This window comes from Arvicanthis niloticus, chromosome 3, assembly GCF_011762505.2.
Source record: "Arvicanthis niloticus isolate mArvNil1 chromosome 3, mArvNil1.pat.X, whole genome shotgun sequence".
In the NCBI taxonomy this organism is placed as follows: Eukaryota; Metazoa; Chordata; class Mammalia; order Rodentia; family Muridae; genus Arvicanthis; species Arvicanthis niloticus.
In genome coordinates this window covers 68,898,959-68,926,347 of record NC_047660.1, presented here as the reverse complement: position 1 = coordinate 68,926,347, position 27,389 = coordinate 68,898,959, and the positions used below count along the sequence as shown (strand labels likewise).

General features: G+C 41.8%; 1 long non-coding RNA gene across 2 annotated transcripts in view; it reads left to right on the top strand.

Annotated features, from left to right (window-relative positions):
- Window positions 1-16,590, top strand: part of LOC117705961 (uncharacterized) — an 86,420-nt gene extending 69,830 nt beyond the window's left edge. For both annotated transcript variants that reach the window (XR_004606456.2, XR_004606455.2), the window contains 2 exons: window positions 12,325-12,808; window positions 15,900-16,590. This is a non-coding gene — a long non-coding RNA (uncharacterized LOC117705961). The remainder of the gene's footprint in view (window positions 1-12,324; window positions 12,809-15,899) is intronic.
- Window positions 16,591-27,389: the final 10,799 nt, after the last annotated feature.

The following is a 27,389-nucleotide window of genomic DNA, read 5'->3' as shown; positions in this document are numbered from 1 at the left end:
ACAATACCACTTTTTAAACAATTGTTGCATTTCCAATTACTCCAGGAGTGTTCAGACAAATGTCCCCAAGCCCTCCGTGAAAAGTTTGCTCATATTTTAAACTCGCCAGATGAAAATCAATAAAACAAACACCACCCCCCTGACCAGTGGCGCACACTCACGTCTCCCACGTATTTGCACTTGTAATAATATTTGACTCGAGAGCATAATTTGAGATCATTCAAGCAAAACACGCAACTAGACAGAAACATGGATTTTCAAAGCTGATGGGAACAATCATGAATCAAAAAGTCAAATTCCAAGTATGCAGATATGAAGCCCAATTGTTTGAGTTTCCTACTTTGGCTTACTGTGAATTAGCGAACAGTGAAATGGCAGATGCTTTCGCTCACACTGAAAACTCTTCCAAATTGTTCTTAGACTTAGCTATGGCGGGGGTGAGGGGAAGAATTACCACTCAGTGCCAGGACTTTGAAGGTTGTAATGGGATTTCTGAAAAAGATATGTGTCTTCTTGTTTTTAAGAATCTCTGGGATAGACATTATTGAGGCAGAACAGAGGAAAAAGTAAAAATCTTTTATTGAAAGCATTTTTATAAATCTAGGGTTCTTGAACACAGCATGTCCTTAAGGCATCTTTCAATTTTCCTTGTCCTGGGCTTGTTTCACACGCCAGTGTGTAGAGCCCAGTGCTATACCCAATGTTCAGGGTTGTCTTTGTAAGCAGATATAAAGTACTACCAATCTGTGTTTGGGTGCTGGCTAGTTTAATTTAAATCAGGTGAGGATTCAGTCTGGGGCCTAGGGAATTAGAGACTAATAAATATCCATTTATTGTATCATGTTAAATTCAAAGTTAGAGCTAAGCCACCCCAAAGGAAGCTTTTGAGTTTTAGGGTTTTCACCAAGGACCATTATCCTGAGCTTTATATTTAGAGAAACCTAGTTTTGAAAAATCTAAAGTATCAGATTTTTAATTTTGGAAACATGTGTTCCTCTTATTAAAGAGACAGCAATATGTCATCGTGATAGACTTTGGTGATGTCTGCTGAACCCTGGATGTTCTTCAACATCCCTCCCTGTGTGCCGAGTAAGTGCATCTTCTCTCTAGGTAGACGGCAGGGCAGTGAAACAGGTGAAACAAACAGATTCCCCTGCAGACATATATTTTATATAGAACAGAGGCAGTTTCCTCTGATCCTGGGTTGTTTTTTTTTTGTTTGTTTGTTTTTTTTTGTTTTTTTGTTTTTTTTTTTTTTTTTTTTCATATTTTTCTATCTTTAGGGAAAAAAACCATACAAAACATAGCTACTCACATCCATGGTTTTAAAACACATCTATGCTCATTTCCTTTGCTTTGTTTTAAATGAAAACCTCCTGAAAAATTAGGATATTTCATTTTTTTCAGCACTCTCAAGAGGTAATCAAAATTTGCAAGTTAAAACACCTTAAAAAAAATTAAAGACTTTTGTAACGATAGAAGCCATTTAAAAAAATGTTGAAATGTTTGCAAGGATTTCACTGTCTAGTGCTCCAATGAAAATGATCGATAAATATTTGCATAAAAAGAGCAAATTCATTATGCGTGTGTGTTAGTAATAATTGCAAGTCTTTCCCCAGGGGAAGGCATTTGTTGCCGTCCTGCCTGCTCCTGCTGTCTTCTGACAGCATACACTTCAGTGAAATTTAATGCTACACTTCCCCCCAAAGTTTCTAAAAACCCAGGGACAGTCCTGGGTGTGCAGGGAACCACAGGAGACATACTTCCAAGGCCAACCCCAGCATCCCTTCTACCCAGAAATGGCTGCTGTGTTTCTGTCCTGGCCCACTATCATGCGCCTACTCACCTTAACCAAGTTTGTAAATAATTTTATTCTAATGGAACACAAAGGCTTCTCCATTACAGGCATCCAAAGCTTTTGAAGACAGCTCTTCTTTTAATCTTAAAGAAACTAAGCTTTGCACATATATTGGCAGTGCAGGCTATGTTGCTATTGAACACGATTAAATATTACCAACAATATGAAAATGTAAAAATTAAAATAACGTATACATTTTGATTCTCTCTTTCTTGGGATTCACGTAATTTAGGCGTCCATGGTAGGTCTGAATGGAGAGGGTTGCCGAGGTTAAATTATGTCTTGTGGTTAGCTTTTGTTGTTAGCCTGTTTCTTCCACGGAATTAAGCTTCCTTTACCAAGAGTTAGACCTTACTTAGTGTCTGAAGCTTATGATGTAAATGACCACAATACCAAGCTCAACCAAAACAAATACTTAGGAAAAAAAAAAAAAAAAGAATGCCTGCCCTTAATTCTGTATTCTGATCCACCAGCGACTGTATAACTATATCATTAGCTATTGCTGTAACTGGGGAAGTCCCTACCCTAGAGCTTGCGCAAACGATCAAAGAAAACATTCTCTTCTGTCGGCTGCACTTAGTAGTCCTGCCTCCCAACACTGGGATAAAAGGAACTTGCTAAACTGTTGCCATTTTGCAACATCTGCTATAATTCCCCTAAATCCAGATTTGTCTGACACAGAGAGCCCTGTTCTTACATCATTGCCTTGTGACAGTATAACACCAGTCACATCAAGCTTGAGGACTGCAGCTCCAGGCTATGATAATATGAAGAAAACCTTTTTGCCTAGGGCAAAACACTTGTAACAAAGTATTATTCATCTGGCTAATTTAAATCTTCTCTCAAAAAGGTACCCAGAAACATATGCAGTATGCCTTTGTGAAAGGCTGGGCCGGCTCATAGGCAAATGACCTGAACCAAGAGTACAAAACCTAATGTCCTGATTAATTACTGCTAAGCGGCTCTGATACACAGCAAAGAGAATGCTGGGACTAATCCTTAACCCTGTCCTACATTCTCAAAATAGCCCCAACTGCTGACAGTTACAAAAACAAACCTGTCCACGGTTAAATAAAAATAAAAAAAAAAAAGAAAGAAAGAAAGAAAGAAAGAAAGAAAGAAAGAAAAAGAAAAACGTGTACATTATCTCTCAGTGCCCTTACAAAACAAGGGTAAGGTGCACATAGGCATCACGTTAGTGAATTCCCAGGCCAGGCAGCATCTTGGGACACAGGATCAGGCTCACAGAAAATAACCTAAGAGGGAAACGCCAACAGCAGACACAAAACTTAGAAATATTTGAGGTGTTATTATTTTCTTCATTGCAAGATTGGGTTTTTCTGAAAATTATTACTTAAGAATTTGGGCAGTTTGGCCAGAGGCGGTGGTGCATTCTGCCCCAGTGCTTCTGCGACTGAGACAGACAGGAGGGTCTTCTGGAGCTTAATGCTATCTCCAGCCACGACGAAGTGAGGATGAGGCTAGCCTGTGCAACCTGAAACTATGTGGTAAAATAAAGAAAGGAAGAATAAATAAATAAAATAAAAGCAAATAAAAATAAAAGCGACCTCCCCCCCCCCAACCCTTCATCAAGGTTGTGAAGAATAAGTGCTCTGTGGGTATACGAGGGTTCGTGTGTCACTGGAACCCACTCAGTGTTTGACTAGATAGGTACCAGTTTCCTACTTGCCCACATCACACTGCATCCTAGCAGCCTGGGAAAACACAAACGCTATCGTTCAGCCTTATAGCCTGAGTTCTAATAATCTGTATGCTTTTCTCCAGATTAGCTTTTTTTATTTTAAAATATATGTGTGTGTGCATACACCACATGAGTGCAGGTGCCTGTGGGGTCCAGAGGTAAGTTACAGGTGGTTGTGAGCTACTAATGTCTGTCCAATGTACTGAAAGCCAAGTTCTGCAAGACGAATATGGGCTCTTAACCTCCGAGCCATCTCCCCTGCCTATCCCCCCTCTGTGTCTATTTTAGCCAGTACTTGATTTTCTTCCCTCCCTCCCTCCCTCTCTCCCTCCTTCCTTCTATCTCTTCCTCCTCTTTTTTTTTAAATTATTTTTATTTTATGTACATTGGTGTTCTGTTTGCCTGTATAGCTGCATAAGGATTCAGAGTGTCCTAGAATTAGAATTACAGACAGCTGTGAGCTGCCATGTGGTTGCTGGGAATTGAACCCAGGTCCTCTGGAAAAGCAGCCAATGTTCTTAACTGCTGAGCCATCTCTCCAGTGCCTCTTTTTTTCTCTTCTCAAACACAAGGTTTCATGTATCCTACCTAGGCTATCCTCAGATTTGCAGTGTAGCTGAGGATGACCTTGAAGCTCTGATCTTCCTGCTTCACCAGGCTAGTTGGACTCAAAAGCCTCCAGGTTGTAGAAGGGGCAGTCAAGGGCATACATTTGAGATTCAAGATCCAACATGGTTCTCTCTCCCATAGGAATGACTCCACTGCCTCAAACCTCAGTCTCCTCAGCTATAAAATAGGGCAAAGAAGGCCTGCTTCACTGGCTCCTTGGAGAATAAAAAGAGTGAAAGTCACCAACCCTTCACCACAGGGATCCTAGTCACTAGTTCACTTCAAAGAACAGGGAGGAGTTGTTCTGCAAGGTGGAAGCACCTGTCAACATCATGGTCTTAGAGGAGGAGTCACATCAGAGACACCTATCACAATCAGGGATTTTCATCTATCTCAAAGGCACTCATTACTAAGCCGCAGGGTCTTTAGCCTTTGGGAGGGTGACATAACCACATTTCTGGTTGTGCCTTGTCTTTAGACGGTCCAGGAAAGCTGAAGGGGGAAAATCTTCCTATTTATCAACTCACACTTTATGGTAGGCATTTCTTCTCTGTCTCTATCTCTGTCTCTCTCTCTGTCCATCTCCCTGTCTCCCTCCTCTCTCTCTCTCCCTCCCTCCCTCCCTCTTTCCCTCCCTCCCTCTCTCTCTGCAAGGTTTCTATATAGCCCTGGCTGATCTGGAACACCATGTAGTCCAGGCTGTTCTTGAACTTAAGTGATGTACCATCATGCCTGGCTGGGAGGTATTTTTTATAGAAAACCTCTTAGGGCTGAAGTTGTACCCAGTTGATAGAGTGCTCACATATATGATGTACGGAAATGTCGACTTCCATTAGATACACTGTAAACTAGGTGTGATAGTGCCTGCCAGGACGGGGAGACGATCAGAAGTTCACGATTATTCTTTGATTCATGACAAGTTCCAGGCTAGCCTGTATAACATGAGACCTCCACATGAAAAAAAAAAAAATAAAAAGCACTTAACCCAACAATTCTTGAAATCATTTCATTTTCACAAAGCAGAATCCAGCAGCACCTGTCAAAGAGGATGGCAAGTCAGGCCTGTGCTCGGTCTTGGAAGCCAGGACTCTCACTCTCTCAAGATCAGACCTGCTCCATTCTGATTAATGGCCGTCACTCACTGCCCATCTGCTTAGGTAGCCAGACATCAGAGACAGAGGCCCTTACCTCTGCTAGGGTGTTCTCAGCAGCAGGTGTGGAACATAACCTGGAACTCCCTCTACTGCCTCAGTGAAACCACCTGCTTTTCCAGAATGAAGCCCAAGTAGGATCCAATTTTCAGAAACAAAACAAAACAAAACAAAACAAAACAAAACAAAACAAATTAAAAAACCCACAAAAAACTAGAAACCATGAAGTTGGTGGCAGTGGTGCATGACTTCAATTCCTGTACTTGGGAGGCAGGTGAATCTCTGAGTTCAAGGCTATCCTGGTGCAGGACAGACAGGCTACAGAGAGAAACCCTGTCTCAGAAAAGAAGGAGGAGGAGGAGGAAGAAGAGGAGGAGAAACCATGAAATCAGAACATGGTAGTGCATCTTTAATCCCAGCAGCACTAGGAGCCAGAGGCGGATGAATCTCTTTGAGTTCAAAGCCAGCCTAGTCTATACACTGAATTCTAAGACATCTGAAGACATAGTGAGATCCTTTCTCAAATAAAACAACCAAACAACTTCCCCCACCTCCAGAAACCAGGGTTCAACTACCAGGTGAATTAACTGAAAGCCAAGTCAGTGGGAATCAGGCCAGACTGCTTTGGTGAAGCAGCAGATGGGTGCGGAGATGCTCTGCTCTTCAGGTAAGAGTGCGTCCTGCACAGACATTCGGAACAGAGTTCGAATCTCCATGCCTCACTAAAAAACCTGGACATGGCTCTAAGTGTGCAGAGGTTCACAGGCGCTTATGGGCATCTGGCCTAGCTACAGCTTGTGTGAGAGACCCCCTCTCAAGGGAATAAGGCAGACAGGCAAAGAATAGGATACTTACAGCTTTTTTGTGCCACTCCCCAAACATGCAGGCATACTACACTTCTTTGTGTGAACATATACACACATGCGCAAAGACAGACAAACAAAGCCAGGGACTGACAGACAAAACTCCACATCACTTCCAGGAGGAAAACAAACACAATACAACATATTTTATACTATTTTAAATTTATAATTAATTTATTATTTTTATTTGTGTCTATATGTGTACTCCTATCTGAATTTATGTGCACCGTATGTGTGCAGGTGTCTGATGAGGCCAAGGACGTGAGATTTCCTGCAATTGGAGTTACAGACAGTTGTGGGCTGCCATGTGGGTGCGGGGAACTGAACCTGGGTCTTCTGCAAGAACAGTAGGCACTCTTACCTGTTGAGCTGTCCCTCCAGCCACAAATAATGCACATACTTTTAATTATGCGCATGCTAGAAGGCTTTTAAAAGCAGGTCAGTGAGCGGGTGTGTTGATACACTCTCCAATCCCAGCTCCTGGAGTCTGAGGAGAGAGGGTTGCATGTTTGAGTCCAGCCTTGGCTCATAGCAGGAACCCCAAGGTCTGTAAGGAGGAGAAAACAGGTTATTGATATTGGTGAGGCCTCTGACCCACTGGTTCCCAGAGGTCTTTTTTGCCTTCCCTACAATCCAGGGGCCGTGGCCTACACATTTGCTAGGGACTGGGAACATGAAACAAAATGAATTTAAAGAATTTACAAGTTAGGAGGCTGGAGAGATGGTTGGAGAGAAGCTAAGAGAACAGTTCTGTGAGTTGGTTCCTTGAGTTGCTTGCTTTCCTCCCTCCCTCCCTCCCTCCCTCCCTCCCTCCCTCCCTCCCTCCCTCCCTTCCTTCCTTGCTTCCTTCCTTCCTTCTTGGCTGTACTGGAGACTGAACCCATGGTATCCTATGAGAGTGTGATGCCCTCAGCTGTCCCCATCGTTTCTTTCTTTGGGGTATTAAGGCCTCACAAAATCGCTAAAGCTAGCCTTGCGCTCATTCTGTAGTGGAAGTAGCCCTTGAACATGGAATCTCCCCATCTCATCCTCCTGAGTAGCTTGGATTACAGACCTGTATCACCAGGCTCAGTTTGCATGCCTAGTTTGGGCAGTAGGGTGTGGTGGCTCAGGCTTTTGGGAGGCAGAGGCAGGGAGACAGGTGGATCTCTGCGAGTTCAGCTCTGTCAGCTCGGTTTAATTGAGTTCCAGGATAGGCAGGGCTAAAGTGAAGAGATCCTATCTTGATCAAATGAACACAAAAACAAACAAATCCCCAACAACAACAAAATGCTTTGTCCAGGCATGAGGACTTACCTCACTGAGGTCATCCATGTAGCCTGTGGAAGGCCCTGGGTTTGACACCTTGTACCACTAACATGCATATGAAGCTGTAATGGAGTGTATCTGTCAGAGTATCTGGGTGCATGCAGCTATGAATAAATGCTATATTCCTGTATTATGTTAAAACTTCACAACAGTTGTTTTGAACTCTTGAAGAGCAAAGGAAAATCATTTCTATTGGCTATAAAATACATGATTCTTTGGGAGCCACACAGAGCTGCTTCCTGTTTTCAGAAGCTGGCCGGAGAGGGAGGGAAGAGAACAGGTCGTTGTAAAGTCCAGCACTCGTTCCCCTACTTACCATCTCAGGAGGCTAACAACCTCTCTTGAATCTGTTAAACGCTTTTTATTTCTTCTGAAAACTTTCTTGGTGGGTGTGAAGGAAGAGGGAGGGGGAGGGGCGATAAAGGCCACTGTCAAATTGATGAAGTGAATACTCATTAGGGAGAGTAACCAGAGGTAAAATCTGCATATGCGTTGCTGCAGTCTGTCTGATCTGGCTAAGCTGTAAAAGACAAAAAAGGGCTGGAACCTTCCTGGCTAGAAGTACTTGAGTGGGGCCTGGGCCCTAGCAGTAACCGTCTTTTGCTATAAACTCCGTAGAATAGCTACTGGCTGCATTGCTTCAGTTCTGAAGCATACTTAGCTGTGGTTTCTAGAGACTTGTACCACAGTCATAAAAAATTAACTGAACACTTGCAGAACACACTGGCCACCTCCTTCATTTCTTCCTTCCTTCCTTCCTTTCTTTCTTTCTTTCTTTCTTTCTTTCTTTCTTTCTTTCTTTCTTTCTTTTTTTGTTTTTTTGAGACAGGGTTTCTCTGTATAGCCATGGCTGTCCTGGAACTCACTCTGTAGACCAGGCTGGCCTCGAACTCAGAAATCCACCTGCCTCTGCCTCCCAAGTGCTGGGATTAAAGGCGTGCACCACCACTGCTGATCCTCCTTCATTTCTTTAACATGGGTTTGGTTTTCTCATTTTCTTTCCATTCCTCACTACAAGACCCCTTTACCCACTCCACACACAGCCCTGAGGTACCAGAGAAAAGAAATAAAGCCAAATACACAGATAGTTTTTGTCCAAAACACACAAAATATCCAGGATGAGGGTTCAAATTCTGGATAATCTTATGGATTTCCAGAGCACATGAGGGTTCTTATACATCTCACAAAATTAGACCCAGTACTTGTTAAGATGAGATCATATCCAATTGTTCTTATCTGAGAGTTCGGCCTGATGGGATAACCCAACTATAACTTTTGTGTTTCCTTATTAGTGTGATTTTTTTTTTTTTTTTTTTTTTTTTTAAAGGGTTTCTCTGTGTAGCCCTTGGCTGTCCTGGAACTCACTCTGTAGACCAGGCTGGCCTCGAACTCAGAAATCCGCCTGCCTCTGCCTCCCAAGTGCTGGGATTAAAGGCGTGCGCCACCACCGCCCAGCTATAGTGACAATCTTATTGTTGGGAAATGTCCTCTGAAAACTGACTACAGACTGCCACCAGGCAGTTTACACACTCGGGTCTCCTGGGCTGGTTTGTAATGTAAGCCCTTCAGACATCCCAATAATTATAAATTTAAGATGTAAAGCCCCTGTTTTGCTTCGTGTGTTTAAACCCCCATTAATATATTTCTCTTCTTTGGTTAAGCATAAACATTTCCAATCACCTCAGATTCCAAAGAGAGATGGGAAGGTCAGATTCCTGCATTCGCCATAACATTTATTGATCTCATTCTGGTGAGAAATATTGAATGCTCTGCCTCCCCAAATCATACACTTTAATTCTGGGGCACACCTCCAAAGCACACAGACACTGTTTAATTAAAACTAGGGTGTACATTCGTAAGAAAAGATATCGTTTTGTTATATATATACATACATATATGTATGTATAGTTATAATTTAATTTTATTTAAGAAAAAACACCTTGAACAGAGAGTGGTAAGTTCCATAATTGTTCTCCGTGGCAGAGGGGCAAGTATGGGAGAGAAGAAAAGAACAGTAAGACACATATGTTAGTAAAACCCTTCTTAACATGACACAAGCTGAAGAAAATGCTGCCTTGCATTTGTCCTCAGTGAGGCTGACTGTTTGACGCTGAGTAAAAAGTGCACTTTTAAAACTAATTCCTTGGTCAGAAGACAGAGCCACCACGTCTAGAAGCTCCTCATTAATATGCTATAATGGTCAAATAGGAGATTAATAGCAAAGTCACTGGCTAAAGCAACCAGGAACCTGTTGATTAACAATAAGCCTCCAAAAATAAGATACCAGATTGCAAAGCAAAATCAAGACCCGGGGCAACAAGTGCGTCTGTAATTTATGCCTTCTTTCTATGAGGCCATAAAGCTCCTTTATAAACGTGTTTTCCAGGCCCTGCTGTGAACTGTAGGTGTGAGCTTTTCAGCTGATTTATTAATTTTAGTTTCAATCAACGTGTCACCTGCAGACACAAAAATGTAGGCCTCACCACAGAAAATACAATTTAAGAAAGAAAAAGGAAGAAAAAAGAAAAGAAAAGGAAAAAAAAAAAAACCCACAGGGCTTTAAGTCAGGAAACTTTGCCAGGAATTTTTTTTTTTTAAAGTTGAACACTGAAACGCCTGTTCTCTGAGATTTAAAACAACTCCCAGCAACATAATTTAAAAAATTAAAATTAAACATTTTTGTCATACTTTGGAAGTCAGTTTGAGACCCACGGAAGGGTGATGTGCGTCTGGGAGAACAATTGGCATCTCTTGTCCGTAGGGTTACGTTCTCTCCAAAGAAGCGAATGAACGAGTCGAGTCCTCTGGGCAAAATGTGCAAAAAATTCTCAATTAGTTGTCTTTATTTAGTAAGCACTATGGGGTCCTCAACTGCACTATAGAATTATGGCAAGAGAGCCGAGCTCCCCACTTGGTTATTAGCATTCTCAGAGTGCTGCTGATAGCCGGGCTGTTGCCTCCAAGAGCTGTTGGTGGGACCCCCACACTCCCAGGCTTTGTCCTTTTGTCCTTCCAAGCCAGCAGGAAGTACTGCCCCATGTTCAGGGCATTCTGGGATACCTTCATTCCATTCACAGTTTGCATTACCGACTGAGCCCCAAGTCTTTTGTTATTGGTTATGACCATCGCGGTTATAGGTTTAAGTGGGGGGAATAAAAGCAATCTGGATCAGTCAATTCTAAATGGAGGTTTAGGAAGTAGCCCCTTCCAAATGAACATCCTTGTTAGGGATGGAGTGGTCTTACACGGCCAAAGCCCCACAGGAAATCCAGATCCTGGGTTCTAAAAGGGTCGCTGGCATTCTTTTAATCTCCAAACTCCCTTAGGCAAGAGGCCGGAAGTGGCAATGGGTTAATGAACGTTCTAGAAGGGCTCCTTACCATCCAGGTTTTTGGCAGCATTCATTTGACTTCTGCTCTCCCCACCCCCCAAACCCACCTGCCTCTAACCTCAGAGAGAGAGAGAGAGAGAGAGAGAGAGAGAGAGAGAGAGAGAGAGAGAGAGAACGAGAACAAGGGAGACAAAACCAGAAGAGACACAATCAGAAGAGACACAATCAGAAGCGAGCACTGGGTCAGAGATGCCTTTTCTAAAGAAGAGGGTATTTGCGGCTTCAGGGAAAACACTATCATTGACTAAATTAACAAGTTGTCTTATCAACCGCCATAAGCTTGGCAGTCTAATTAATTTAGTACTGATCAATAGTCCTGAATGAGGCATTGATTTCTGTCCGCCTGACAGGGCTACAGCTGAAAATCACATTCTTTCTCTGCCGAATATAGAGGCCCCCAAAGCTCATGTATCAGCACATTAAGATTTTATTTCTTTCATCCCAGATGGGTAGCTATGTATTTTATGAACCAACTATAAAGCGCAAACACTGGGATGGAGAAATGACTTTGGGAGAACAGGCTCCAACGAACCAGGGCAAGCAGTCCTCTGTCCGCTCTGCCTTTGTAGGCAATATTCTTTGAGTGAGATAAAACACTGGGAAAGAAAAAGGAAGTGAAGTGCCTGGCTTAAGGCACAGAGGAATGCTCTCTGCTTAACCAGGCAGGGAGGGATTCGCTTCTCCAGAGCAACACTCTTTTGACTCTTATTTTTGAAATGATATTGTATTGAAAGCATTCTGACCCGGAGTAAGAGAAGCAGTCCTATTACCTGACTAAGGGCAGAGGCAGATGCGTAGCTCCTGATAAGGAGAGCTCCAAAAAGATCCACCACAGATTTGCCTTTCTTGTTGGGGTTGATGATCTAGGGGCGGGGTAGCGTAGGAAGGACGTCCCACGCCCCTCCTCCACACTCAGTGACCATTGTATTGGGGTGGAAATAGTTTAAACTATTTGATGTTTTCATTTCTAGCTTGACTGATACGATATTCTCTTAAAACACATACACTGTAAAGGGCTAAGTTTGTACTGTTTTCTTGCGCTCGGCTGACACTCCCTTGTGTGTGTGTGTGTGTGTGTGTGTGTGTGTGTGTGTGTGTGTGTTTTCTGGGTCCCTTCTGTTTGGGCGGCTTTTCCTCTTCATTGTGTAAGTCTTTAACCTGCCGAGACACAGCTGAGAACATTTCCTTTTTATGCCTGGCCACTGGACAGTTTTTTTTTTTGTTTTTTGTTTTCCTACCAATGCTTAAACAACACTTGAAATAAGTAGTATTGAACTTTTGAAATTTCTTAAAGATGATGCCTGAGGTTTCAAACATGGAAAGATGACACCTATGGGGCTTGTCTATTTCAGATATTTTTGTTTGTTTTTTAAATTCAGCCCACATTACCTTCCCCCTCCCATTCAAATAAAAGAATTGAAAGCATATTCCTTCTGTTGCAGGGTTGAAGAAACCATCCAAGATGGCCTAAACAACACAAGATTCATCTTCTTCTTTGTGCATTTACTTAACATCATGCAGTTTATTAAATATATATACATATATATATATATATATATTTGTATACATATGTTTTAAAAGCCCCACCCTTAATGTCTTTGGGGTCTTCATGAGTTCTGTTGCACTTTACAAAAGACCTTTACGGAGGAAAGGACCGGACAACCTTGCCTTATATGTGTGGCCTACACCATTAATTGCCCAAGTCCTTTAGGGAGGCCTTATTCCTATGTAAATACCCTTGCATAATGTTACAGGCTATTGTTAGGCCAGCGCCAGTCAGTCGCCACTTATATGCATTTTTACTTCAATCCGCTGCTCAGAGAATGAAAAGATGTCTGGACTTAAGCTGTTTACCAACTGGGCCGAAGCTGCAGAGCAGCAAGACTGAAGAAAACCCAAGCATCTGCAGGAACAGGCTTTTACAATGTGAGCAGCCATTTTCAGCTGAATTATTAACCCGCTCTGAAACTCTCCTAAGCTAGGCCTTTTTTAAAAGAACAAATGTGCTGAATCAAACATGAATGAGCCAGAACTATGAGGGGAGAAGCCCTCTAAAGCACTATTGAACACAACATAGGTTTGTAGTCATGTTGTCTCAGTTGCCTGCTCCCAGCGCCAAGGAGGGTGATAAGGCTGGCTCAGTTGTGGCGATTGCCTGGTAATTAAACACTAGTGTAGTAGAGTAAAAACAGCCAGGCAAGCACCACGCACTCAAAGTCAGAAAACAGTGTGGAGAGATGAAAGGGCTGAGCTAATAGCTTACCACTAAGACCTGACATGCATTTGCTTGCTAAAACACACCAATCTGTAAGTAGAACTTGGAAAAAAAGCTTCCCAGATCCAAATCTCTCCGACTCTGCCTTGTGTGGCCTCGTGGTATTTATATGGGGGAGGGGAACATTTTTACTTTCTAGCTGTTGAGCTTCCCTGAATTGATACATAAAAATAAAGGTGCAAAATCCTACCAAGAGAAGCTGGTAGAGGGTGCTGCAGGTGGAGGGTGCTGTATTTATGCCATGGTACCACAGTCTGATTAGTGTGGTATCAGCCTATAGAAAGTCGAGTTCATTTGCATGCTTATTAGAACCCAATGAGTGTTTAATAAGTGCTTATATATGACAGAGGGAGCATCTCTTTCCTTACTTAGTGCCACAAGAAAGATAGACATCCCCCTCCCCCAGGTTGGGGGAAGCCGCTGAGTTATTTATCATCACAATGGATCAAGCCCAGTCGTTGCTGAAAACCATTTCTATTGACTACTCAGCCTTGCCTCTGCAGGTCAGCTGCAGCACCTCCACCTTGCCTCGCTGCAGCACTGATAACCTTTCCTGAAGACAAATGTCTATAACATTTGCACATCTAATTAAATACTCAGAGAGGCACAGGTGAAGATACCGTCACACAGAATTCACGCCAGCGAGTCCTGCATTTGGCTGGTGGACGCTTGCATATGCTGCTGTTGTTTACTCTGGAAGGAAACTGAGTCATTTAACATTTCAATAGGTTAATCAATTGGCAATTAAATGGAGAAATTGGTTAACTCTGAAAACAATTAACACGACACTTCATTAAGTGCAGTTTCTAATTGCTGCAGCTGTGAGTGGAAATTAATGAGTTTGTTAAAGCCCCGACTGGGGTGGCACTGTGTGTGTCTGTGCACATGCATGAGGTGTGTGTGTGTGTGTGGTGTATTTATGTGTGAGTATGTGTGTGTGTCTATGTGTGGTGTATGTGTTTGAGTGTGTGCATATGTGTTCATTTCTCGTGTGTGTGGTGTGTGTATGCGTATGTACAAATTTGTGTGGAGTGTATCCCTGTGGTATGTGTGTCTGTGTGTTTCAGAAAGTAGAATTAGCTAGAAAGTTGAGTTTTATTCTATTATCAACTGCCATTTTAGCAGAAAGAGGCAATGTGTAACTTTATTCAGTCTTTTAAAAGTTCACTTTTAATTGTTGAAATATTTAATTTACAACAGTTAATTAAGATAACCTGATCCCTTCCTGTCAAATTATAGGTTGAGAAAGTTCTCTTTTTACTCAGTTTGTGGACAGAATTACCTTGCAGGGCCAGATAAATTTCAAGATTTCTTTCTTAATTCAAAAATGTAACACATGTCTTAAAGTTAGAATTTTTGTTGAACAGTTTTTATGAACGGTTGCATCCTGACCTCGAGGTGAAATAACAGTGCCCACTAGCCAACTCTTCTAAGGTGAAAGGTCTCAGGTTTGAGATTGTATGGACTGACACGCATGACTGCTGCAGAGAACAAGAGGAAGGGAGTGCTAATTTGTAAAAGAAGTAAATGATGTTTTAAAAAGATCTCAAAAACAAATGTATTCTATTTATTTATTTAATTATTATTATTATTATTACTATTTGTTTGTTTGTTTGTTTTTCGAGACAGGGTTTTTCTGTGTAGTCCTGACTGTCCTGGAACTCACTCTGTAGACCAGGCTGGCCTCGAACTCAGAAATCCACCTGCCTCTGCCTCCCAAGTGCTAGGATTAAAGGCGTGTGCCACCACCGCCCGGCAAATGTATTTTAATTAATGTTTTGTGTGTGTGTGTGTGTGTGTGTGTGTGTGTGTGTGTGTGTGTGTGTGTGTGAGAGAGAGAGAGAGAGAGAGAGAGAGAGAGAGAGAGAGAGAGAGAGAGAGATGTGGAAGTCCTAGAACAACTACTTTTAGGAATCAAGTCTCTCCTTTTACCCTGAGGATTCTGGGAACCCAGGATGTCTGGCATAGTGACAAGTACCTTTACTGGCTGTGCTCGATATTTCTATTTCTTGCTAATACACAGTGATGTGGAAGTGTGATCCAAACACACCCTTTTCTCTCCAACTTGCTCTTTGGTCTCCGTATTCCACTACGGCAACAGTGATCTTAACTAGGACACTCATTTATCATTGTTAAGGGAATATCTTTGAGAGCTCATACACAAAGGACTTCCACCCCCAACCCCCCACCCCCCAGTAACTCTGAAGTCCCTGGGTGTACTTATGTGACTAAGACAAACTCCACTTTGAGAGACTAATGGTCCATAGTGAGGAAAGTGTTATTTAAGTAGTCTTTGATCTCAGCACCTCAGAGACAGGTAGAAGAATTTCTGTGAGTTCTAAGCCTACTACACATAGAGAATTCAGGTAAGCCAGGCCTTTATAATAAGATTCTGTCTTTTTTTATGGTTTTTCGATTCAGGGTTTCTCTGTGTAGTCCTGGCTGTCCTGGAACTCACTCTGAAGACCAGGCTGGCTTCGAACTCAGAAATCCGCCTGCCTCTGCCTCCCAAGTGCTGGGATTAAAGGCGTGCACCACCACTGCCTGGCTTATTTTTATTTTTAAAGACAGGATCTCTCTGTATATCTCTGTGTAGCCCTGGCTGTCCTGGAACTCACATTGTATAGCTGGCCTCAAACTCAGAGATCTGCCTGCCTCTGCTTTCTGAGTCCTGGGATTAATGGCATGTGCTACCTGGTAAGATTCTGTCTTAAATACTGATCAATGATTGTTCCATTCCAGGTACCACTATTCTGAGTCTTCAGAGCAGGGGCAGTCACCTGTGTGTCTGTGCTGGAGGCAGCCTTCCGGGTAGTGCTTGCTACCTGGCCTTAGACGGCAAACAAAAGACTTTTATGATCTGTAAATGATGATCTGCAACCTTTTCTTATTTTGTCTTCGGGATCTCCTGAGTTGTCTTCAATGAAGAATTCTGTATTTGTGGCATATAGTCATAGTCCCAAATCTTTGTCTGGACACAAAATTGCCCAGGGGAAAAATGTCATCTACCTAATAGTTGCATGTGCCTACTGTAGAGTGAAAAATTATAAAGGCCATCTTATGAAATATGTGTGAATTTTTCGCCTTAGACCTTGGGTAGAAAAGCACCTGCCAGCAGGTTTGGGTCCATCTAATTAGTTACAGAGGAGGGGGAGTTACAGGACAAAGGCCTGTTAAGAACATCCCAGAAACTGACTGGCCAAGGGAAGAACTACACCCTGCCCCCATGGTATGGCCTACTAGTGTTCAAAAAAGGTAAAACAACCAATCCTGTGCACCCGCGCGAAAGTTCGCTTTTTCCCTACCCCTCCCATATATAAGCGCTATGCCCCTGAGCCACGAGGTCAGTCCCTCTATCCCCTATGTGAGATATGGGGATACGGGCTGGCCCAGAGCTCTGATTTAATAAACCACCTCATGTACTTTACAGCAAGACAGTCTCTCGTGTGTCCTTTGGGTGCGTGCTATCCTGTGACTTAAGTGGCCCCCTTTCTGGGGAGTCCCGGACCTTTCACCTATGTGTAAGACTTTAGTTCACGGAATGTGAAAGGAGCAGTATGGGCAGCTTCCAAGAAGAGGAATGAAAAGGTGCATCTTTCTTCTCCATGTCTACTTCTGTCCCTGATCCTGTGGCTTAGCAGGTGGCTGTGATGTCCTTTTGGACCATGCAAACAAAAGTCACATTTGGGAGTTAGCAGAGCAGAATAGCTCGGTAGACCAGGCTGGCCTTGAACTTAGAGATCTACCTGCTTCTGCCTCCCAAGTGCTGTGATTAAAGGTGTACATCACGACCAGCCAGCCAAGAGCTAAATTTATATGTCTTGCATAACGTGTTGTATGTGTGTAGTACTGTATAAATGAACCATTATTCTCATAACCACATCGTGCCTGTCCTAACCTGCAGCTGAATGCATACATAGCTAAAATATGCATGTGCTTGTTTATTTTTTTATGCAAGAATTAAATCTCGGGCTGATTCAATTTAATTATATAATCCAGGTTTAATTCCCAGCACAGAACAAACTGGGTATAGTGGCACAACCCTTAATCTCACTCTGGAGGCAGAGGCAGGACCAGAAATTCAAGATCATTCCCAACAATAGCAAGTTCAAGGTTAGCCTGGGCTACATATCTTGTCTGAATAATACACAAATGAATCTTGGTTGCATATTTGATATTGCAAGACACAGATCATCCTCAGTGTTTCAGAGCTGATTGGTATTTTGATTTTATGGTTCATGTCAAGATGGATGCTTGCATAAATATATAGGGCAAAATATTGGAAGTATGTTTAAGTTCACTTTTGGAAATTCTGTTAGAACTATTGGAAATTTTGTCTTGATCCCAAGCAAAAATTCATTTCACAAGTCAGTGTTTTAAGGTTGTTCTCTCTCTCTCTCTCTCTCTCTCTCTCTCTCTCTCTCTCTCTCTCTCTCTGTGTGTGTGTGTGTGTGTGTGTTGTTGTTGTTGTTGTTAGGCTTTTGAGACAGGATTTTTTTTTCTGTGTAACCTTGGCCACTTTGGAACTTGATCTGTAGACTAGACTGGCCTCAAACTCAGAGATCTACCTGCCTCCACCTTCCCAGTACTAGGATTAAAGGTATGTACCACCACCACCCTGCTAAGGTTTTTATTTTTTAATTTGTTTTGTTTTTATATAAGAGTGCTTTGCCTGGATGTTTCTCTGTGTGCCATGTGTGCACAATGCCCTCAAAGTCAAGAAGAAGGTGTCGTATCACCTGGAACTGGAGTTACAGAGAGCTGTGAGCCTCACTGTAGGTGCTGGGAATCAAGCTCAGTCCTCTGGAAGAGCAGCCGGTGCTCTCAACCTCCTAGGCATCTCTCCAGCCCCAAGGTTGCATTTTTATTAATTTTATGTATACATGTGTGCATCTACACACACACCATGGTGCACATGTGGAGGTCAAAGAACAATTTTCAGGAGCTGGTTCTGTCCCATCATATGTGTCCTGAAGATTGAATTCAGGTCACCAGGCTTGGCTGCATGTGCCTTTACCTGCTGAGCCATCTCATTGGTCCCACTTCTTAAGGGCTGGAGAGATGGCTCAGTGGTTAAAAGCACTAACTGTTCTTCCACAGGTCCTGAGTTCAATTCCCTGCAACCACATGGTGGCTCACAACCATCTGTAATGGGATCCAATGGGATCCTTCTGGTGTGTCTGAAGACAGCAACATATATATATATATATATATATATATATATATATATATATATATATATATATATATATATTTAGTGTACTTATATAAATAAAATAAATAAATCTTAAAAAAATGACAGTTGAGCTGGTAACTCAGATAGCCATTTTAAAAAATAAAACAAAACTAAAAACCAAACCGAAACAAAACATAAAAACCAAATAAAACCACCACCACCATCAACAATAAATGCACTGAAGGAATGGTTTAGCAGTTAGCGGTGTCTACTGTTCTTGCAGAGCATCCAAAGCTGGGTTTCTAGAACCTAGCTGAATGACTCACAATTTTCTGTAACTGCAACTCTACAGATCCCACTGGACTCCATGGACACCTACAATCATGTGCACAAAATACACATATACATAATGAAACCTAATAGAAAATAACTTTAAAACAAACATTGTAATACAATACAATCCAAAGTGCTTGGGAATGACAGTGGGGAAAAGTCTTCATTTTCAATAAATGAAATGTGTGTGTGTGTTGAGATTACAAGCATGTGTCACTATGTTTTCACTAACCATTATGTTTTAATCAGAACAGAAAACTGTGCAGTAAAAACAGCACAATTCATAACATACTCAAGTCTTGACCCTGAGCTGAAATTTGTGAGGCAGAGATGTGTGCCACTACAGCATGCATGGCGCAAAGCTTGTATGTTGTATGTTTAGAACCCAGGCTGTGATGAAGTCATGTGACACAGCGAGGGTAAGCCCGGTAGAAAACACCATGGGCTCAGCACACATTTAAACATTGTAACAATGTCCACTAGACCCCTGCTCAGGTTCAGACACAGTAAACTCGCAAAAGCCAGACTTTCAAATCTAGATTTTTCTTATCCTTTAACAATTGAGACTATTTACTCTTTAATACTCGCCGCAGACCTCACTCCTGTAAAGCTTTTCTTGAAATCTCTAGGCAAAGGGACTCATTGCTTCTGCCTCCTTCCGGCTCCTAAGGCTCCTAAGCCACCGTTTCTACCTCTAAGCTCAAACCAAGCTCTCCGGCCTACCACTGTGCTCTTGTATTTACTCTGTGTACTTCTAAGAAGGTATTTACCGTATCCTCCCCCCCACCCCCGAGTGTTTATTTTCCTCCATTAGTTGGTGAACTCTGGGGAGAAGTCTCTCATCTTTAGTTTCCCCAGGGACTAGCACTGAGAACACTCCTTAGCTATGTAACTCAATATTTGACAGATGAATGATTCCATATAATATACTATGGAACGCTGATGATGGAGTCGCTCTCTATACTCTTCACACTGAATAAAACATTAGAGGCATCACATTAACATAGCAAACAGGCATCTGTGACATTTGAGAAATGGCCCCAGGCAGTGCCCCTACTCAGATGAGACCCACTGGAATCTGAGATGCTATGTTAGTTTGGCTACCACCACTACTATGTGCGCTGGGATCCTGAAGTGCTTTATAGGTGATTAGATCCAGCGGGTGAGAATTTGCTTTAGCTAAGGTTTTATTAGCTTAACTGCTCATTGATTAATCCAACGGGCAGTTATTCAATTCAGTATAAAGCACACTGCAGAGCACTGCTCTTGCGGCTGCAGATACTATGAACAAATTAGAACATTGACAGCAGAAGGTTTGTGGAGAATCCTTTAGGACACTGCTTTCAAATGAGTTCTCAGTTCGTGGATCCCACCGGACTCATCAGGGTTCTCGAGGCAACTGGGCCACATAGGGTCAGAGGGACTTGGCTTTCCATCTTGAATCTGTTTTACCATTATTATTTAATTTATTTTAATTTTACTAATTAGTGGTCTCTGTCTCTCTTGGTCTCTGTCTGTTTCTGTGAGTATGTATGTGTGTGTGTATGTGTGTGTGTGTGAAAGAAAGAGAGAGAGAGAGAGAGAGAGAGAGAGAGAGAGAGAGAGAGAGAGAGAGAGCGCTCAAGGGCCATGGTGGATGTGTGTGGAGACATGAGGGTAACTTTCACGATTGGCTTTTTTCTTCCACTATACGTTCCTAGAACTTAATCCAGACCATCTACCTGGCTTTCATGGCATGCACTTCCACCTTCTAAGCCATCTTTCCATCCCAATCTAAATTTATATAGGGACACACAATTATGGAGAGTGAGAAAACCTAAGATCTGTATTTAACAAACTAGAAACCAAGGAGAGCTGGTATCCAGCCTGTAGTCATTGGTTTGCTGCCTGGTGAGGCTTTGAGAGATGTTCCAGGCGAAGAGGACAGCAGAAGACTTAACTCCAGGAAGTCTGACTAGAGATCACAGCTTCAGCCTCTGTTAAAATCTGCTATATATTGAAGTGTAGGAATGACTATCAGGTTATTTCCTCCTGTGGTAACAAGCAGTGACCCAAGGGACAGCCATGCTCATCCCGGTATACATATGAAGGGCTAAGACAGGATTGTCAAAGGGTGTGTGCCATGAAATGGGCATCCTAGTTTAAACCACTTGAGTTCAACCACATTCTGTCCTCTGCCCTTGACTCTCTAGTGTACCGTGATGCACCTTAACTAAGGCCAGGGACTACAAACTATGATTTTATCCTTGTTTCTCTTTGTTTTTGCTGCCTCCTCCTCCTCTCTAGTTTCCAACTCGTGGCACTTATATAAGTTCAGGAAATTCAACTCAGGTTCTCATGCATTATGTGGCAAGTGTTATACTAACAGGCCATCTCCATAGCCCTCAAGAAATTGTAGTGTGAGTTGGGTGGTGATGGTGTGTGCCTTTAATCCCAGCACTTGGGAGGCAGAGGCAGGCAGATCTCTCTGAATTCAAGGCCAGCCTGGCATGCTAAGTAACTTTTAGGACAATCAGGGCTACACAGAGAACCCTGTCTCAAAAGACAAAACAAAGCCAACCAACCCACCAACCAACCAACCAACCTACCAGCCAACCCACCAGCCAACCTAACGAAAATGATATCATAGTCTATGCTGAAACAGTTGTACTTAGTAATTGTCAGGTTGCCAAGGTAAACCTTTGGACATACAGTTGGGTCAATATGTTATCAGGATGTCAGCTTTATGTAGCTAATGGAGATTTTGCACAAGGAGGAGTATGCCGGTTCAGTAATGTTTAGGGGAACCTCCAGGTACCTGTTTGGACCTGGACTATTAGAGTGGAAGATGAGAGCCTTCCTGAAACATGACCAAAGCCCACAGCCCAGGCTCAGGATTGCAGTGACTAAAGAGTGAATTTAAGGGGGCCCGAAAGGCAGAACACTGGTATTCTTCTATTGAGCAGGCTGAACTGTCCCACTGAGGTCTCTTTGCTTCATAGACTTGCCAGTGAACACTTTCGGAGTCTTCGCCCTAGGAAGCTGGATGAAGGGATCAGTACCAAGCACCTATTCTGAGCAGCTGACTCGGAAGGAGTATTCTCTTCTCCTCTTGGAGATAGCCACTTATTCAGCTTGCTATATAGTTAAAGATGGCTTTGAACTTGTGGTTTCCTTGCCTCCACTTCCGCAGTATATGTGTACCATGAAGTGTTGAGGGGGCAGAATGAAGGGGCTTTTCACATGCTAGGCAAGGGGGTCAGTCTTCTATATTACAAAGACATGAAGCATTTAGTTCGTTGAAACATAAGTCATAGTGGGACAATTGGGTAATAAAATTTATCTTCTTTTCCTTCTCCCTCTCTTCCCCTCCCCTCCCCTCCCCTCCCCTCCCCTCCCCTCCCCTCCCCTCCCCTCCCCTCCCCTCCCCTCCCCTCCCCTCCCCTCCTCTTCTGTCTTTTTGTTTGTTTGTTTCAGAATTGAGGCTAAGAACTTTCAAATGTTTCTGAAGTGAAAAAAACCTTTAGTATATATAAAAATTCTGAGTAACTAAAGATTCATGTGGTGAGTTGAGAGTTCTTGGATTCCATTTTCTCATCTTTATAATCCCCGTACCCACCACTGCTGACCTGGAATGCATAGTTTACATATACAAGTGTGTAAGATCACTGAAATGGGGGCGGGGGGGGCAAACCATACCCCAAGCAAAGTCAGTGGTTCACAGTCATAAATTGTCAAGTTGAAATTGTGGGGCTGAGTACTTGCTCACCGGGGGCAGTGCATCTGACTACTTTCAGAGTCAGCCTGCATGGAGGTGCAGTGTTTATGAAGCCTAAAACTAATAAAAACTAGGCCTGGAGACATGGCTCAGTGGTTAAGAGTACCTGTTGGCTGAATCTAGAGGCCAACACCTTTGATCTCAGCACTCTGAAGGCAGAGGCTAGCCTGGTCTACAAAGTGAGTTCCAGAGTAGCCAGGGCTACATAAAGAAACCTTGAAAGAAAACAAACAAACAAACAAACAAACAGCAACAACAAAAAACCCCAAACCAAACAAAACCAGAAAATCCAAAAACCCCCAAACCAAATCAACCCAACAACAAAAAAGTTCTATGTTATGACTCAAATTATTTTTGCATGATTTCTCTCAACTGGATCTTTCACAAAAAGACTATATATATTCCTTGTTCTGATTATTGTCTAACTGTCTGTGGTGGGCTTACCATGTGGCAAAACAAGCCAGCCCAAAGTATCAGCTTTGGGGGTGTCAACACAGACACAACTACAGTAGTAGAACCCAAACAAAACTTGGATGTGGAGGTACAGTTTATAAAATATGTTCAGTGTGTTTAAAAATAAAGACTGTGTTATGGCATATACAATAGGAAAAGGAAGGCAAACCTGACAATACAGATGGACCTTCCTAACAGCAAGTGAAGTCAGGAAAAAATCCTCCTCTTCCTCCTCCTCTTTTATATAGAATACTTCTGATAGATGGTAGTATTCATCTATAATTCTAGCATGAGGGGGATAGAGGTAGGAGAATGAGGAGCTTTAGCTACATACCAAGTTGAGCCAGACTGGGCTGTTTGAGACCCTGAATACACACACACACACACACACACACACACACACACACACACACACAGAAAATAAATAAGTAAAATTAATATTAAGAGCAAAATAACAACCAATGATAACAGTGTTTTCATACATGAAGGAAACAGTGGCCAGTTTTTGGGCTCACTATAATTTAAAGTAACCAGAAGTTTTAAATATGAGAATCATGTGTATCCTGGAATAAATACATTTCTTTTAAACAGTGATTAACATGTTGCCCCTGAATTCATTTTATAAAAGTAAAATTGGTTAGGATACTTAAAAAAGAAATCACTTTTGATTGTGAAATAAATAGGAGAAATACAGCCCATATTTTAAAAATCTGCCACTTAATAGTCACAGGAGCCTTTTTGTTGGCATTAGATTAGAATTAGACTGCAACTATATTATTTGATTTGAGAAGACCTTCTTAAAACAATAACAGCTTAAAGGGTTCGTTTTGGTTACTTGGAAAAAGCAAGAGTAGAAATATCAACAAGAAAATGTTTTTAAGGTGAGAGGTGATAAACTATACCAATTCCACACATGACAATAAAAATAGAAAAGTAGATTACATTAAGACACTTGTGTTTACATACTGCTTGCTGTCTTGACTTTTCTTGACTTGAAGTTTAGCACATAAAAAGGATTCCCAATGTCAATGCCAGTGTAGGAAACTGACCACAGCTCAGCCTCCCAACAAGAGATAAAATGAAGTCACAACCACTGGGTTGCAAGGTGCTCTTAGCCAAGCTGTTACCCTGAGAAATCCAGAGGGTTGGTGGAAATTATCCTATAATGAGCAATCCATCTGGCTGCACCTAAAAATGGAACAGAAATTCTACTCTTGACTTTTCCACGGTAGTAAATTAAAGCCTAATGTATAGTTCTAATTGCTAACATTTTCTCTCTAATTATGGTTCAGTTTGGCTAGGATTTCCGACAATCCCCTCGTTCCCCTAAAGCAAACACCAGAGAGTGTTCTAACCCCACTGGTGGCATTTATTAATAACCCCCTTGACAAATGAAAAAAAAATCATTATTCTATATTAAATAGGAAAAGATTTTCCTAGCAAAGCTAATTGATTTTAAAGAAAAAAATTCAGATGCTATGGCAGAATTAATTTTATAAAGAAAAAACCCACAATAGCATCAACTGAAAACAGACTTCTACATAGTATAAAGATGCCTGGTTACTGTTTTGGGTACCAGCTTCATGATAAGTATGGGGGAATATCCATGATGTTATTTACTAGAAAGAAGGGACAAGAGCAAAAAGTCTCTTACTTTGTGCCTCCATGGAGGAAATAAAGTGCTATAAATTGGTGTCTGTCATTGGTAAACACAAGCACACGTGCATGCGTGCACACACACACACACACACACACACACATTTATTGGGTCCGTGGCTACATTTTTGTTTAGCTTTTTTTATTCTTACTTTTAAGAAAGCATTGTTCCTTTAAAACTTGTGCACAAGTGCATGCTACAGACAGATCAGTATTTATCTGAGGATTCATCAGGTAGTAGGCGCTTGCTTTCTGGGTGATAATTAATAAGTAATAACAAATACTAAATAAAAATTAGATTTCTGATATACTGAGAAGAAAGAAAATGAATGTGCTGGAGTTAGGCAGAATGATTCCCAAAAGCTACAGGAGGAAATAGAAAGATAGTTTTACAAGCAAAGCAGTGCTAGAGCTGAGGTGGGCGGTGCACAGATCTCTCTCTATACTTCAAGTACTGGGCGCTGTCTTTGGGAACAGGAAATCCATGACAGTCTGTCTGACCTGACCATTTTGAGCAATGCCAGGAAGGAAATCCTGCTTCCCATGAAAATATTGTTGAACTTCTAAACAATGTTAGTGGTTACTAGTGAGCTTTACAATATAGTTATACACTTCAGTACTCATGCTTGTTTGTTAAATTTATTTTTATGTGCATATGTGGGAGCCAGAAAGGGGTAGTGGGCAGGGTCGCCAGGAGCGTGAGTTGTTACGGTTGTTAACCACTTGATTTTTCGATGGGAACCAACTCAGTTCTTCTATAGGAACATAAGCTTTTGGGGGGGAGGGAGGTTGGTGTTGTTTCTGTGTAGCTCTGGCTATCCTAGAACTCACTTTGTAGACCAGGCTGGGCTTGTATAACCACACATGGTCTTGTGTCAATATTAACACAGCATTACCAAAAATATCTGTGCCTACAATTCATAGCAGAATACTTATGGTTTGAAAGGCTGCAGCAGAACAGTGGTGGTAGTGCACGCCTTTAATCTCAGCAGAGGCAGGCTGATCTGTTCTGGGAGTTCAAGGCCCGCCGGGTCTACAGAGTTCCAGGACAGCCAGGTATGTTACACAGAGAAACCTTGTTTTGAAAGCAAAAACATAAACAAAACAAACCAGAAACAAAATAAAACCAAACAAAATTAGGCTGCAGAACAACTAGAGGTAGTTTCCTTGTAGTTTGTATTATAAGAAATTTCAAAGTATTCTGTGCTTTTTAGGAAAACCAGCAACACATACACACACACACACACACACAAAATATATACCATATTTTTGTCAATTAAAATACAATCAAAGTGAAAGTCAACATGCAAAATCTTGTAGGCTTCCTCTCTGCCAATAACAAGGATGCTGAGGAAGAAGTGGGGACATTTCCACTTAAAAATAGACAAGCAAACAAGCACGCACCTCAGAATGAACCTAACTAAGGAAACACACAGCTTACATAATGAAAACCAAGAAAGCGGAAAGACTTCTCCAGTTCTTGGGTTGGAAGAGTAGTAGTGTGAAAATAAATGGCTGTCTCATCAAAAGTAATCTAAAGCCCCAAAGCAAGCCCCACCAAAATACCAACAGCATTGTTTACAGGAAGAAAACACAATCCCAAACTTTATTTTAAAGTAAAAAACAAAACAATCCCTCCCCTCCAAAGCAAACAAACAAACAACAACCCCCCCCCCAAACCTTGGGTAGTCAAAAGCAAGAGTAATAAGCAAAAAGGGTAACGGCAGAGGTACCCCTATACAGATTCTGTGCTGTACTGCAAAGCCACAGTAATAAAACAGACACTGGAGAGACAGAAGAGACTAGAAGAGCCAGATGGGAACCCATGTGGCTACAGTCACCTTATTTTTGACAAAAGTGTCAAAACACTCATTGGAGAAAAGCCAGCCTCCCTAATAAATTGCCCCAGGGAAAGTGAACTGCTACACATACAAGAAGGAAACTGCATCTTTACCTCTCACTGGCACAGACTGAAACAGTGTGGAGAATACTGGGAGATAAAAGGCAGAGAATACAATCCACAGAATAGAAACAAACCTTACAAACTTTTGGCTTGTAAACTGCCGGATAGCAAAGTTTGAATGAACTCTGTCTGAACTTTCAGCTACAGCATGTTACTTTCCTGAGTGAGATCATTCAAGATCTTGTTTCCAGGGAAGGAATGAGAAGGCTTTTTTTTTTTTTTTTTTTTTTTTTTTTTTTTATTTTTTAAATATACCTTTTATTTCTTTTTTTTTAAAATTGGATATTTTATTTACATTTCAGATGCCATCTCCTTTCCCCATTTCCTCTCCCTAGAAAATCCCTATCCCATACCCCCTTCTCCTTTTTGCTTTTATACAATTTTTTTAAATGTTAACCAATGGCTTTATAAATTTGGTAATGCTCAATATCAATCAGAAGTGTAACGTAATACCCAACCTAGATATATCAACTATCTTTGACTGGTGGAGGCATGTGAACATCAGCCTCCATGTCTGGCCCCCCTCTCTCTTTCTCTCTCATCACCTAGCTCCTCCTCTCCTTTTCCTCCTCCTCTCCTTACTCCTCCCATGTTAGCTCCTCCTACATATCATCCTTCCTGTTAAAATAAAACTTTTCTCTCAAAATACAGTTAGAGCATAACTATACCATTTTATGTCAGTAAGGTGCAAGATAGACCTAATACCCAGTCCATCATTTTGTTGATTAAGCAGAACCTCTGTCATCTCTCCTAAATAAAAGACTTAGTTCTGAACCTGGCTTTTTTTCTTTTTTTCTTTTTTTTCTTGGCTTTAGAATGAATGTCAGCTGAAAACCATCCTCTCAAATCTTTTTTCTCAAAGTAAATAGCAAGGATTGGCTATGAGACTATAAG